At 47.1% G+C, this 12770-nt stretch overlaps 1 protein-coding gene across 1 annotated transcript in view; it reads right to left on the bottom strand.

The window, feature by feature from the left end:
- GRIN2B (glutamate ionotropic receptor NMDA type subunit 2B) overlaps nt 1-9512 on the bottom strand; it is a 377702-nt gene extending 368190 nt beyond the window's left edge. Inside the window, exons 1-2 of the mRNA XM_032473100.1 lie at nt 9123-9512; nt 7727-8157 (exon numbers count right to left, since the gene is read on the bottom strand). The gene's annotated coding sequence lies outside the window, so the exon portion shown is untranslated. The remainder of the gene's footprint in view (nt 1-7726; nt 8158-9122) is intronic.
- Between the last annotated feature and the right edge of the window lie 3258 nt (nt 9513-12770).

Below are 12770 nucleotides of genomic sequence, written 5' to 3'. Positions count from 1 at the left end.
CATTTATTGTAGCAAAAACTTAAATTCTGTAGAAACCGTATAGATCTTTTCATGTTTTACTGGAAAGGCCATTCATACTTTAACATAAAGCGTTCTTAATGTAAAAAAAGAGGGGGAACCAGGCTCCCTCCCTGAGAGATTTTAATTTAACTGTTTGGGGTAAGGCCTGGGCATGGCCATCCTGGTTTTGGTGTTTAGTTTTTTTGTGTTTATTTTGGCTGAAGCTCTGCAGGTGATGGCTTTACTGACCTGAGGTTGAGCCTGTTTAGCCTGTCTCACTATTTCAGAAATGACAGTCGCCAAATAAAGTAACACGAGCAGAAACAAAAAGAAGCTTCTGACTCCGGAGACCACCACCTCCTCCATCATCATGCAGGCAGCTACTGGATACCCTGGAAACACTGAGCATTTTAAAGACCCATTACATGCACATCAAGGGAGTACGGGACACCCTGGGCTCCAAACATGTGTGGGTGACCACATGCTGGCCACTGGTTAGCTTAAGGGACAGGCCCTCCAAAGGGACGAGTAGGGCAAGGCACTGAAAAGAGATTCGGGACATGGCTCTGCTGCATGTACGTGACTTTAGACCATGAGGCTAATGGGACCTTCGGACTCTTTCCACAGCTTTAAAATGGTGGTTGTGGAAGACAGACAATCTTCAAGTTGCCTGTTAGCATTAATATTCTTATTATCCCAAGTCTGTCTCTCTCTCTCTCTCTCTTACACACACACACACACGCACGCACCACATGCATCACTGTAACTAAACACATAAACACATTAAGTGCATTTCAGATTATTTTTGACTACTGTTTGGTAGGTAAGTCATCTCACAAACATGCCCATATGTACACAAGTCTAGTGCTGGTGTGTGTGTATTTGGACGCACATGAAAAACACGGATCTCTAATCCAAAGACATTGGCTACTGTGGTGGCTGGGTGACCTGACTGCGGCCCCTCGAAGGTGGGGGACTGATCCAGAACATCTGGGCATTCTCACAGAGTACAGTGAGCTCTGGGGAAAGGGTTAAAGATGTCCCCTGAGCTTCAGGTCTCTTCCAAGCCTCTCTTCTCCCCTCCCCAGACAATGCAAAGCTTTCATCCAGCCATTGCTTTTAAGTCTCATCTCTCAAAAAGAAACAAGATCTGATTTCCTAAGAAATTCTAACCAGTTGAAGCCCTGAGAGGGTCTATATAAAGATTAATGAGAAATTCAGACTTGACATTTCTTTCGAAAGAAGGAAATTCATGGTCCGAATGAGGCAGTGAGTAAAGCCACAGAGGATGGCCTGTGTGGAGCTAGTTTGGCTGTTATGAGTCGAGCAAGTTAACCAGTCGAAATAATTAATTGCCTTGATGTAGGAAGCTCTCTGTGACAGATGACGGGCATCCGCCTTTATCAAGCTGGACCCCCAGCTGGGTCAAAGCCTGGGCTTCCCTTTCCTTCCAGGCCTGCCACTCCCCAAGGCCTGGCCTCCTCCTTCTCCCCTCTCCCCGACCCCTCTCCCTGTCCCTTGTCACTATGCCTCCACTGCCCTGCCCCTCAAGTCACCTTGCAATGAATGGCCCACCACCCAGTGGTGGCATCAGCTCATCCACATACCTTCAGACTCAGGATACTCTCTTGATACGAAGTGGATCTTTAAAAAGTCTTTAGGCCAAGCTTAGGTTCTGTTTGCTCATTGAAATGATACAAACCATAATATAGAAATGGTTAAAGCGGGGGGAAAAGAGTAGAAACAAGCGGAGAAGAACAAGGTGGGAATAAAAACAAGAGGAACATCCATTTGCAATCCCCCTTCCCTCAGGCACCCATGCTACAGTTTAATGAAGTGGGAGCTGAAGGTGTCTTCCCACCATCTCTACACCTGGGCACCCCTGTGAAGAACACTTCTGAAACAAGAGGCCACCTAGAAAAGGCTACCAGCACATTCTGTGAGTGCCCAGGGAGTGACGGAGCCCCTTCTTTTCCCACTCACCCCTTCGCCATTAAGGAGAGAAGCTGGGGTCTGAATGGCGCGGCGACTCCCCACCTCCCTGCTCTAGAAACATGTGGGGCCAGGCTGGGCCTTCACTCCGAGTAGCTTGGCCGGGGCCAAGATCCAGTTCTCTCCTTGGCCCCCACCCAGCTAACAGCTGTCCTTTTCTTCATAACGGCCATCCACAGAGTTCGCTGCAATCCAGTGGTCTAAGATGAAAATTGTATCATTTGCTCCTGCCAGGGGCAAGCCTAATGAACAGGTCTAGGACTCACTGACTGCAGAATCATTAGAGCAGAAATTGGAGCCTTGTCCCTCTTCTTTAAAGAAGACCCTGACTTTATCCTCTGGCCTCACTGTTTGGAATCTGAAATTCCTAAGCAATGAACCAGCGCAGCCTTGGGCTGACCTTCTCCCCCAGGCGAGGGCTGCCAGGGAGAGCAGGAGGCTTGCCCCCTCACACCGCTTGCCTCTCCATCTTGCTCTCCACCCTCCTAAGATGACCCTTTTCTCTCTCCTTCTTCTGTAAAACTCCTAATTATTTTTAAAGACATAGTTTGGATGTCAACCACTCCGTGAAGCCCACATCATTCTCCCAGGCTGCTCTCCTTCAGAGCTGCTACCCATGCACAGGTGGGCTCCTCACACGTCTCCCCCATTAAATCTCAAGCCACTGGAAGGTACAGACCAGAGCTAATTCTTTTTCTTCACACAGTGCTTGACAAATATTGGTTCTTAACAAATGTTTGTTGAATAACTGAGGCGAGCAAAAGTCATAAAAATAAAGTTAAAAGAAGAGATGGTGCAAAAGACAAGAGACACTAATAAATAAACTCAGAAGCAGGAGAACATGAAAAACAGGAGAAGAACCAGTCATGAGAAGGACCAGAATAAGGAGGCAGAGAGGATGGAAGGGGAAGAGGCAAAAGACATTCGTGGATGGAAGAGTGATGGAAAGGAGGACCCGGGTGAACTTACATACCAAGGCTCCTTTCTGAGTTTTCTTTTCTATTTTTAAGAACAAAGGACAAAGTCCCGGAAGTAGAAACGTATCTGGAACTGCCAGTGTTAACCATGATTTAGAATTACGTTCAGGAATGATGTAGACTCCATGATACTTGGTCCAGCAACTTTGGCATCACCTGGGAAATTGTTAGAAATGCAGAATCTTGGGTACCACCCCAGACCCACTGATTCAGAATGTACAGTTTAACAAGATCCCCAGGTGATTCCTATTTACAATAAAGTTTGAGATGGGCTGATACTGACATCTGAAATCTACAGATTACCTGCCCATCTCACTCTATTCAGTGGTGTGGTGCACAAAGTCTTCGCCCTAAGCAGCTTCACCACCTTAAACAAATCGCTTAATGTCCCCGGATCTTAGTTTCATCATCTATTAAATGAGAAGGTCGGAGGAGATGCTTTCTCAAGTGTCATAGATCTCTGATGTTCTTGATCTCATCTAACATCAGAACTCCAAACCATTCCTGCACCCATGAGAACAAACAACAAAGAGCATCACTCACTAATGAGAATTTCAGTTCTTCTCTCCATTCATTCATTTAATACTCTCCCAAGTACCCATTACGTGCCAGTCACTGTGTTAAGTACAAATGATTCTAAGATGAATAAACATCCCTCCCTGCCCTCAAGGGCTTCACCAACTTCTTAGGGAAACAGGGCATATAAACAAAACTAGGATAAAGTATACAAATAATCATGAACAAGCATGGGTGATCCACAGAAGGCAGAGCGATCCCTCTGCCTGGGGCAGTCACAGAGGATTTCACTGAGGGATTGACATATGCACTCAGTGCCCTCTCTCCCAATCTCAGCTGAAAGCACTGGAAAGTGAAAAGACAAAAATAAGGTGGTTGGAGAGCATTGAGGAACCAACCACAAGGTCCTGAACACACCTCTCTGGGTTCACAAAACCCCAAGAGCTCATCCACACCACGGATTTTGTGTGATGGCTATAGACACACCGTTAACAGCCACAGGTGCATCCTAGAAGGCCACCTCCTCTGAGTTACGCCTGCTCCTTCACCCTGACGACATTCTGTTCTATCTTCTGCATCCTTCTGAAAGATAATACCAATTCAACCACTAATCTACTCTCCCTGGAGACTCCTTCTTGTGGTTGCAAAGAGGAGATGCACTTTAATAAATGTGAACAATTCATTAGACCAGTAACTCTTCTGATCCATATTTATTCACAGAGAAAGACCACACTAGGATCCGATTATATGCATAGTAGCAGAGACTGAAAATGTAGTTTACTGAAAGGAAGAAATTTCTAGAATTCTTAAGGAAGGTACAGAATGGCAGTGAGGAAAAGGAGCTTATCCACTCCCGACCCCTACAAGTTACGCGAGATGCGTTGTTTTGTCAGCCCTGGTCTTCGTCATTAAGGAGAGAAGGCTGTCGTTCGGAACGATAGTTTCCCAACCTCTAGAATGGTGAGCTCTACCCTGGCTCCTGCAGGCTGATTTTTGGGCTCTGGTTTCTTCACACATAACCTGTCCTTACCCTGCCTCCTTCTGTATTTCATAGTCTATAAATATTAACTAAATGTTTGCTTTAACCTGTCAGTACCAGTGGACATGTCACCTCCATTTTCAGATTCTTAAACAGTTAGGAAATGGGAAAAGGCAAACCCCGCATCCTGAGTTCATCATATTCATGGAGGAGATGGAACATGTTTTACGAGATGATGATGACAGGGCCAAGGGCTGGCTCAGCTCAGTCCTGTTTCTCCCTGTGAAGCACCACCCATCCCACCAACCAATTTTAGTCCACAGGTCCAGCCCCCTGGTGCCCGTTGCCCCTCCTCACACAAGGCTGGGTACATGGATGTGAAGGTCAAGGGAGACGGTCTAAGTTCTGAAGCCCTCCTTCTGGAAGTGAAGCAGGAATACAAAATCAAGGTACCTGCTGTTCATCACTTCACCAGAGGAAGTCTCTCTTCTCGCTCAGCCTAAAAGAAAGGAACTGGGTGTGCAAAGTAGTGACTAGAGGAATCTCTTCTCTTCCTCCTCCTTTGCTGTCATTTTGCCTCCTTACTTATTCCCTTTGGCTCTATCTACCCCTTGATAAATTACACACATGCAGTGGCAAAACAAGACTCTTCAGACAGACAGGCTTCCCAGGGATGGAACCAATGGAGAGAAGAAACTAGACCCTCCACGGCACACCCTGCTCCTCTGCTTGCATTCAACATCTATCTCTAAGCTGCCAGACTGTTCTGTGTTCACAGATCCATCATGCTTTGCCACACCTGAAACACAGGCAGAGAAGACATCATGTTGTTCTGCTTCCCTTGAAATCACCAACCTAACATCCAGAACCGTGCTTTCCTGGGAAGTCTTTATTTCCTATTAATTTTTTTTTTCTTAATTGCACATCCCAGAGGCGCCTCGATTGGAATTAAACGTGCGCTTCCTCCCACCAGCGCCACTCTGCTTTCCCAGGTAACACGCACCGCAGAGGGGGGGCAGGAGGGGAGAAGACTAAATAGAACCCAGTCAGCTCTTTGTGCTGTGAGGAAAGAGGGAAGAGAACAATGGCCCCGAGGCAGCCCAGAGCACCACTGAGTCACCGCCTCACAGCATCTGCTCACCAGGATGGGGACACCTGCCTCCTCCCAGGGCCCCCCAAATGGCTCTGGATTTGGAAAAGGCGCAGGCCACCTGCGGCAATTCCTCCTCGAATCCCAACGAGCCCTTTCCAGACAGATCCCATTCTTTCCTTTGTTCCTTTCCACCACGTAGTCCTCCTCTTCCTCCCCTTTCAGGGTCTTGTCCTTTGTCAGACCTTAGGACCAACTAATGATGGCCTGGAACCTGGCTTAACCCTTTTAGCATTTAAGGCGAATGGGGCTAAGACTCTGTCGAAAGGCCTCCTGGCAACCTCGTCACCAACCAACATGACGAAGGTCCTGCTTGGTGGAGAGCACCGTCGTGGCACCAGGAACACAAGAGGGGCAGTACCCTTTGAGACCCACCTTGCCTGGCACATCTTACCTATGGAACCATCACACAGGAAGCTGCTTTTTTCATCCATACCTCTGTTCTATTTTGAAGTAAAATTAAGAGTTCATCCTCCCACTTGGAGGAGTAGAAGCAGATGGGGAACCAGCTCAGGTGTCTCTAAGGTGAGCACACACTGGAAAACCTCAGCTATTTGTAGACATGGTGAGAACATGGCTCAAAGTGGGATCCCAACCTGTCACTCTGATGACACCATGCTTACAGAGGAGTGTTCAAGCATCAAACGCTCAAAAGAATCAAAACTGGGGGAGGGGAACAGAGACTCGGATTATATCCACCTTTTATGGACGATGAAGGACTATCTTCTACCATGATGTTGAGTGACAAGGACCTTCCATTACTTTCCCCATATCCCTTTAGGATTTTGGATTGTTTCACAGTATTATTTTAAAACACTGGAAAAAAAGATTTGGAGGGAGAATACTTTCAGGAAGAACACGGATGCTAATGATTCTACTACATTCTTTTGAAGATCTTGATCTCAACCTGATTCCTGCACTTGGGTGCCTTCAGAGTTTGGAGACATATGGTCAGTGACCCAAGGAGAGGAGTAGCCAGCTCACCACCTCAGCCCTCCAGCCCCCGGCGATCTGATTTCCCAGGATTTGTCCTGGACTGCATGAGTGGCTAGCTGAAGAGCCATTAGCTAAGTCTTTTTCATTTCTCCAGCTATTTCTCTCTTCAAGTGCATGAAAATACTGCTGAGCCCCATTTCACGTGTTGTAGAAATTGATGAGAGGGAGAAAAATGTAAGTATTAATTCTCTTTGGAGGGTACGAGGCTAACACATGAGAACGGCAAGCCCCTTTGTTTAACACAAAGACTCACGTGTCGAATTCTGCACCCCTTCCACACGCACAGCATTTTAGAACTCTGCAAGATAGCCATTTTGCAAGAGTGTGGAAGTAACAGTTTGCTTGGAGGATGTGTGGGTATAAATAGATGTGTAGACAGAAGGAGAAATTTATAGCTTAAATATAATAGCACACCAAAAAAAATAAAAAGCAGAATATTGACAGAATTCCTTCTTTTCAAGCTTAAGGTTGAAGTCCTCTTAACCTGCAGCATCCTTCAGTTCAGGTGTTCTTAGACCAGCCGGATCCCCCACCTAGACCTGTCCCTCTGCAGTAGGCCTCCTGGGATCTCCGGGCCCAGTGTCAGCCCTTTAGACAGCAAGTGGACTTCGGGGCAACAACCACAGTCATCTCACTCATTATTTTATTTTCTAAAGGGCATAAAAAGGATGCCTAGGAAGGTAGACCCAGAAGCCAGAGAGGCATGGAAGTGGCAAGGGGGAAAAGCCAGCCTAGAAAAAAAGAAAAAAAATTCGAGATCCCCATAAAAATCAGAGCTTTAGCCTGGGGTGAATAAATTGCTATTTAACTGGAAAAATCACACAGGTCTCCCAGCTGTACCTGCACGCATATAACCCCCATGCCATCCAACACCTTCTGTCCCTACACACATCCACCCACGCTACCTCCAAAAGCCCAAAACCTGTTTGATGAGGAAGGAAAAGAAATAACATGGGTGATTTCCCCTCTTTGTAACAAGCCTTTCCCCCAAACAGCATTATTTGAATATCTTGATACCTTTTCTTCTCCAAAAATCCACTTGAAGGACTTGGAGAGAGAGATTAATAAGGAATCCCTACCCCAGGTGAGAAGAAAAGGAAACCGAATTTGCCCTACCTTGGTTTGTAGCAGCCAAACCTCTAGACGGACAGATTAAGGGAGTAAGCATGTTGGGAATGTCCAGGCGTCTCTTCTCGCTTGCATATCCACATAAGAAAGATGAAGGATAAATAAAAGGAAGATCATTTAAAATCCAATTTAGCGTGAATTTTGTTTTAATCTTGTGTCTTGAAGAGATGCAAATTCAAAGAAAAAAATGGAATTCAAAGGTAATGCAGGCTATGGAGAGCAGCTCACAATGCAGAATCCAGAGTGATTATTCCGTTTGCATGTGAGGTTAGTGGCTGGACTATTTTTTTTTTTAATGATTCTTCTGGCAATTACGGTTTTTGATTTTTGGAGCTTTAGTGGAGGAGGCTCTGTGTAGAGAAGCTGGGGGCCGGCTCTGTCCCTCCGTGGAGCATGGTCATTCCCAAATCGTCCCCTTCCTAAGGGGAAAAAGAGGCGGTCAGGGTTTGATTCGAGTGTCCCCAAGAGGGTGAGAAAAATGCATTCCGAAAAAGATATCAATTCGTTTTAAGGAAAAGGGGGAGGAAACCCTGCATTTCCCACAGAGTGCACACGAGAGGAATTGAAAACAGCTGGCACCGATCTATAAATAATTCAGAAAAGGTCTGGCTATACCATTCCTGGGACAGGCATGGATGCGAGGTGGGAAAGCCAACCTGAATGGAAGAGGAGAGAGGGAGGGAAGGAGCGAAGGAGGGAAGTGGGAAGGAAGGAGGGAGGGAGGGAGAAGCGGCACCATGGAGCAACACACACTCACACACACGCAGAAACACAATCCCCACTTAACTCGCCAGCAAGTGCGGCCCCCAGCCCCATCTGCAGTGCTGCTGACATGTCTGCCTCGCTCTCCCCATCGCCTCCAGCAGCAGCGCCCTCCTCCCACCCCGGGCTCGTGCTGAATGGGTTCTGATTGTGCACCGGGTGCACACTGGGCATTCCTTGGAAGGGGCACACTGACACGCGCGCGCACACACACACGCCCCCGGCGCGCACGCGCCCCCGCGCGCGCACTCACACTCACCCCCGCGCACACTCACGCCGCTGCCGCGCTGATGTGCAGCGCACGGGGCTTCACCTGCAACGTGTCGATTGGACGGATGGTCGCGGCGCGTGGCTCCTGCCCAGGGCACCGATGCCCAGCCTCTCTGCTCGGTAAGGGGACTAACCCCCCAAAAATAAGACCAGAGAGAGCCCTACCCCTTCACCCTGAAAAATCTTTTTTTAAAAGCCAGGTCCAAATGAGCAAGTGCCGGGTTCTGCCGGCTTTAAGAGCTTTACCTAATACCAGGCTGGTCAACGGCTCCACTGCTTCGACCCTTTATCTTCCTGACACCCCCAAACCCCAAAATTGAGACAAGAGATTCCAAAGCGAGTATTTACGTACCGGCTTGGAGCGCCTCGGCGATTGCAGGGTCTCCGGAGAGGGGTGGCCGTTGGCCGGGGATTGAGGGTTTTCCTTTCCTGCAGAGCAGGATTAATAATCCGTCTCGGAGGGTTTTGAAGTTCACGACTCTTCTTTGCAAAGCAAAGGAAAATGCATTCGGACGCCAGGACTTCTGGGTTGTGGGGCTCAAAAATCACCCACACGAGCACTTTCGATAGAGCAAAGCCCCGAGATTTCCTAGAGGTGAAGAAGCCGAAGGAAGTGGTTTTTCAAAGGGGGTGGGGGACCTGCCTTTCTCAAAAAAGGTGGGGGGTGGAGAGGCAGGAGCCCAGATTCCAGTTGGTGATGATGGGAGCCGGGGGAGGGGAAGCGGGCGGGGGCAGGCGGTGCAAGTCAACCGCGCGGCAGCGGGAAAGGAAGAGGAGGAGGGGGAGGAGGGGAGAGTAAGGAAAAGGGGGATTAATCACCGGGGACGGGGGCAGGGCGGGAGATCACAGGTTGCCTGGTCTGGGTTTGGGTCTCACACTCAAAAACGTGCCACACACACACACACACACACACACCCACACACACACACACCCCCCCTACCTCTCACACACTGCTCTAGTGGGAGGAGGAACCCATGAAGCTAGGGAAGATGTCCCTGCTTCCAGGGTGTGTGTGCCCGGCTGTCCTCTTTTTTTCACACCCCCTACCCCACCCCACCCCCAGACCCCTTCACCCCCTCACTCCTATTGCTAAGACTCTGGCGGAGGCAGCTTCCCACGTCATATGCTGGGGGAAGTGGGGTGGGAAGGGGGAAAAGGCTTAACCCGAGTCCTTGGCGCCTCCTGCTGGCCGCGGTGGGAAACAGCAACGAGGAAGGACGGCCGAGGGGTGGGGGAAGCTATACAGTGACCCCCGGGGGGGCGGCCGCGCTCCGCTGCGGAAAGCATCTCAAAGGCGGAGCTTCGGTTTGAAATTTAAGACCCTTGCTTGATTTTCCAAAAATCAGCCTTTGCTTCGTAAGTGCACCCCGTGTGCTGGACGTAGTTTAAAGCCGGGTTCTTGCCTTCAAGGAGCTTAAGATCTATTTTGACGCGAGTTTGACGCGTAAAACAATGGGAAACAAAGCAAGGCAAATATAATCAAGTGTTAAATTGTATAGCGGATTATATGTGTGCTTTGCTGACTGCTAGTGAAGGTCTGAGGAGTTTGGAATTTTTTATTAAGGTAGATCCTGTTACTTAAAGACCTTGAGAGAAGATGATGAGAGGTGAATAATCCCTAAATAAAACTAGATTTCATGGCATTTACAAACCCACCCTCTTCTAAAAGGCAAACATCCATTCATTTCCCTCCCTTTTAAGCTGCCTTCTATTTCAACAGTACTTCTCACCACCTGTAGTATTGTTTATTTTTAATATTAATATCATTGTGTATGTATCATTTTCATCCTGATTCATGGTCATTCATTCAAAGATACAGAATGTTCCAGTGGTAGAACATTTTCATATTTGTTTGTATCATGAGCCTCTCACCCACATTCCTGAGGAGCAGCCATATAAACACACAGGTAACAATCCTGTGTGAAGTGGCCACACCTGCCAGCTCCTGCCTTTGATCTATATAGAATGCTGTCCTATAGACCAGACAGCACCCATAAAACATCTGAACTAATTCTTTCCTGTTTCCTAGTTTTTGTTAGGCCTAATCTTTGAATGTCAGGTTTCTAAGACAAACATGTAAGCATTACATAAAAACACAAATACAGTGTGCCCACATGTGAATTATTCTTTCTCAGTAATGGTAGTGCTGTTTTTCTAAGGCAAGGTTGGGCTGATCTTCCCTGTAGCTGGGGAACTGCAGAAGCACCCTGAGTTGCTGTGCCCCTAAGTACACAACAGTCAGCCCAAGCCCCTTTGTGTGTAAATTTCCAATTGTTAGAACATGGATTCCAGGAGGGCCGTAGCACTCAGAGAGCAAGGGCCCCGTGGGGCTTTCCTGAAACACTCTTCTGGCGTCTTCTACCAATCCCCACTAACCTCAGAATGGTATCCAAGCTCACTCAAGGTTGACCTTTAATCTACTTTCCTTTTTTAACCTCAGAGCTCACCTTCCCCTTCCTATTCCCAATCCCCTTCACCAAAATCAGACCATTTCTTTTCTGTGTTCTTTTATTTCCTTCCTTTCCTGGACCTCAATCCCCTTCACCAAAATTGGACCAATTCTTTTCTGTTTAATTTTCTTCCTTTCCTAGACTCAGCAATTCCATTCCAGCCTGTTCACTTTTGCAAGTGTGGAAGGAAGAATGAGCTCTCAGATCCCCTCTCCTTAATTAAGTCCACCCTCTCTTTCAGTTTCTAGCTCAAGTCCCACCTCCACTGAGGATATTTTTCTGTCAGCCAAGCCTGAATTGATTTCTGTAACAATTTCAAGGATTTTTAAATGAGGTATGATGGCATCTCACCACCATCCCCCCGACTCCTGCCCCTTGCATTTGGAAATGTGTAGAAGAATTTGCACAAGTTATCAATGACTGGGTGATGCCACTGGCATGTAGAGATTCTACATATACCAAATTAGACATTTGGCCGTGCCTTATGAAAAACTGACCCAAAAAAGAACAATAAGCTATTTATCTTGAATTGTATGAAACTACTGGTATTTAATCACATGAAACAACCATTATTGACCTATAATAAAAAGGCAATTTCATCAGGTTAAACTTAAAATTGTATTCTTATGTATATCTCTTGTCTTCCCAATTAGTTGCTTAACTACTTAAGGAGACAGACCAGCATGTAGGTATCCATATATTCCTAGCACCTGACTGTTGGTTAGCAACCTCGTGCGTTCCCCTGGTGCAATTCAAAATGGCCCCTGTACACAGGTGGCAATGAGAGACCGAAGAAAGGAGCAGATGACTCTAGATTGGTAGGTGGCAGTTTTAATAAGCAAGGGAACTTATATACCAGACTTGCTGTCTTGGGCAGCCACAAGATGAGTAGATCTCCACAGCTACCAGCCAGAATCTTAAAAGTTTACATAGAGGCCCTAATGGGATTTGGTCACATATACAGTCCAGATGGTCTCAACAACACATTATCCTCTCAAGGCTGCATCCTTGAAGTGGCTCCTAGAGTGAGAACAGTGGGCGAAATGTGCATTCCAAGGACCTAGGAGGATGTAAGGAATCTCCATATTCCCTGGGTCCAGCTCGTGAGTCAACTGTTCATCACATCCTGTTAATGACCTCCTCTAACAGTGGCAAGAATTCCAGACATGCCGTGGGGTCTCCGTAAATATTAAGGATTTTTATTTTTATGACTGTTAGCAACCACTTTCCCAAGCAGACTTGCTGACTCCAGAAAAGTTAATTCTAGGGACCATGCAGCCTGTGGGTGGAAGGTGGCATCTCTACTCTGACGTGTCCATTGCCCATTTAATGGAGGAGGAGATCTCTCTTCTTATTTATCAGGCTCCCTGTCATTCACTTGCTTTTCTAATGAATGACCTTTGCCTCCAGGGACCACAAACCTTTCAATAAAACTGTTGTCAAAGGATCACCCAGATTTATGAAATTTGAAACACCATTTCTCAATGTTGCAAATATGCATTTCCTAACCCCTGGTCAGACTGTACAGAAAACACTATGCCAACATGATA

The sequence above is a fragment of the Camelus ferus genome, chromosome 34 (genome assembly GCF_009834535.1).
Source record: "Camelus ferus isolate YT-003-E chromosome 34, BCGSAC_Cfer_1.0, whole genome shotgun sequence".
NCBI classification, from domain to species: Eukaryota; Metazoa; Chordata; class Mammalia; order Artiodactyla; family Camelidae; genus Camelus; species Camelus ferus.
This window is presented reverse-complemented; position numbering and strand designations above follow the sequence as displayed.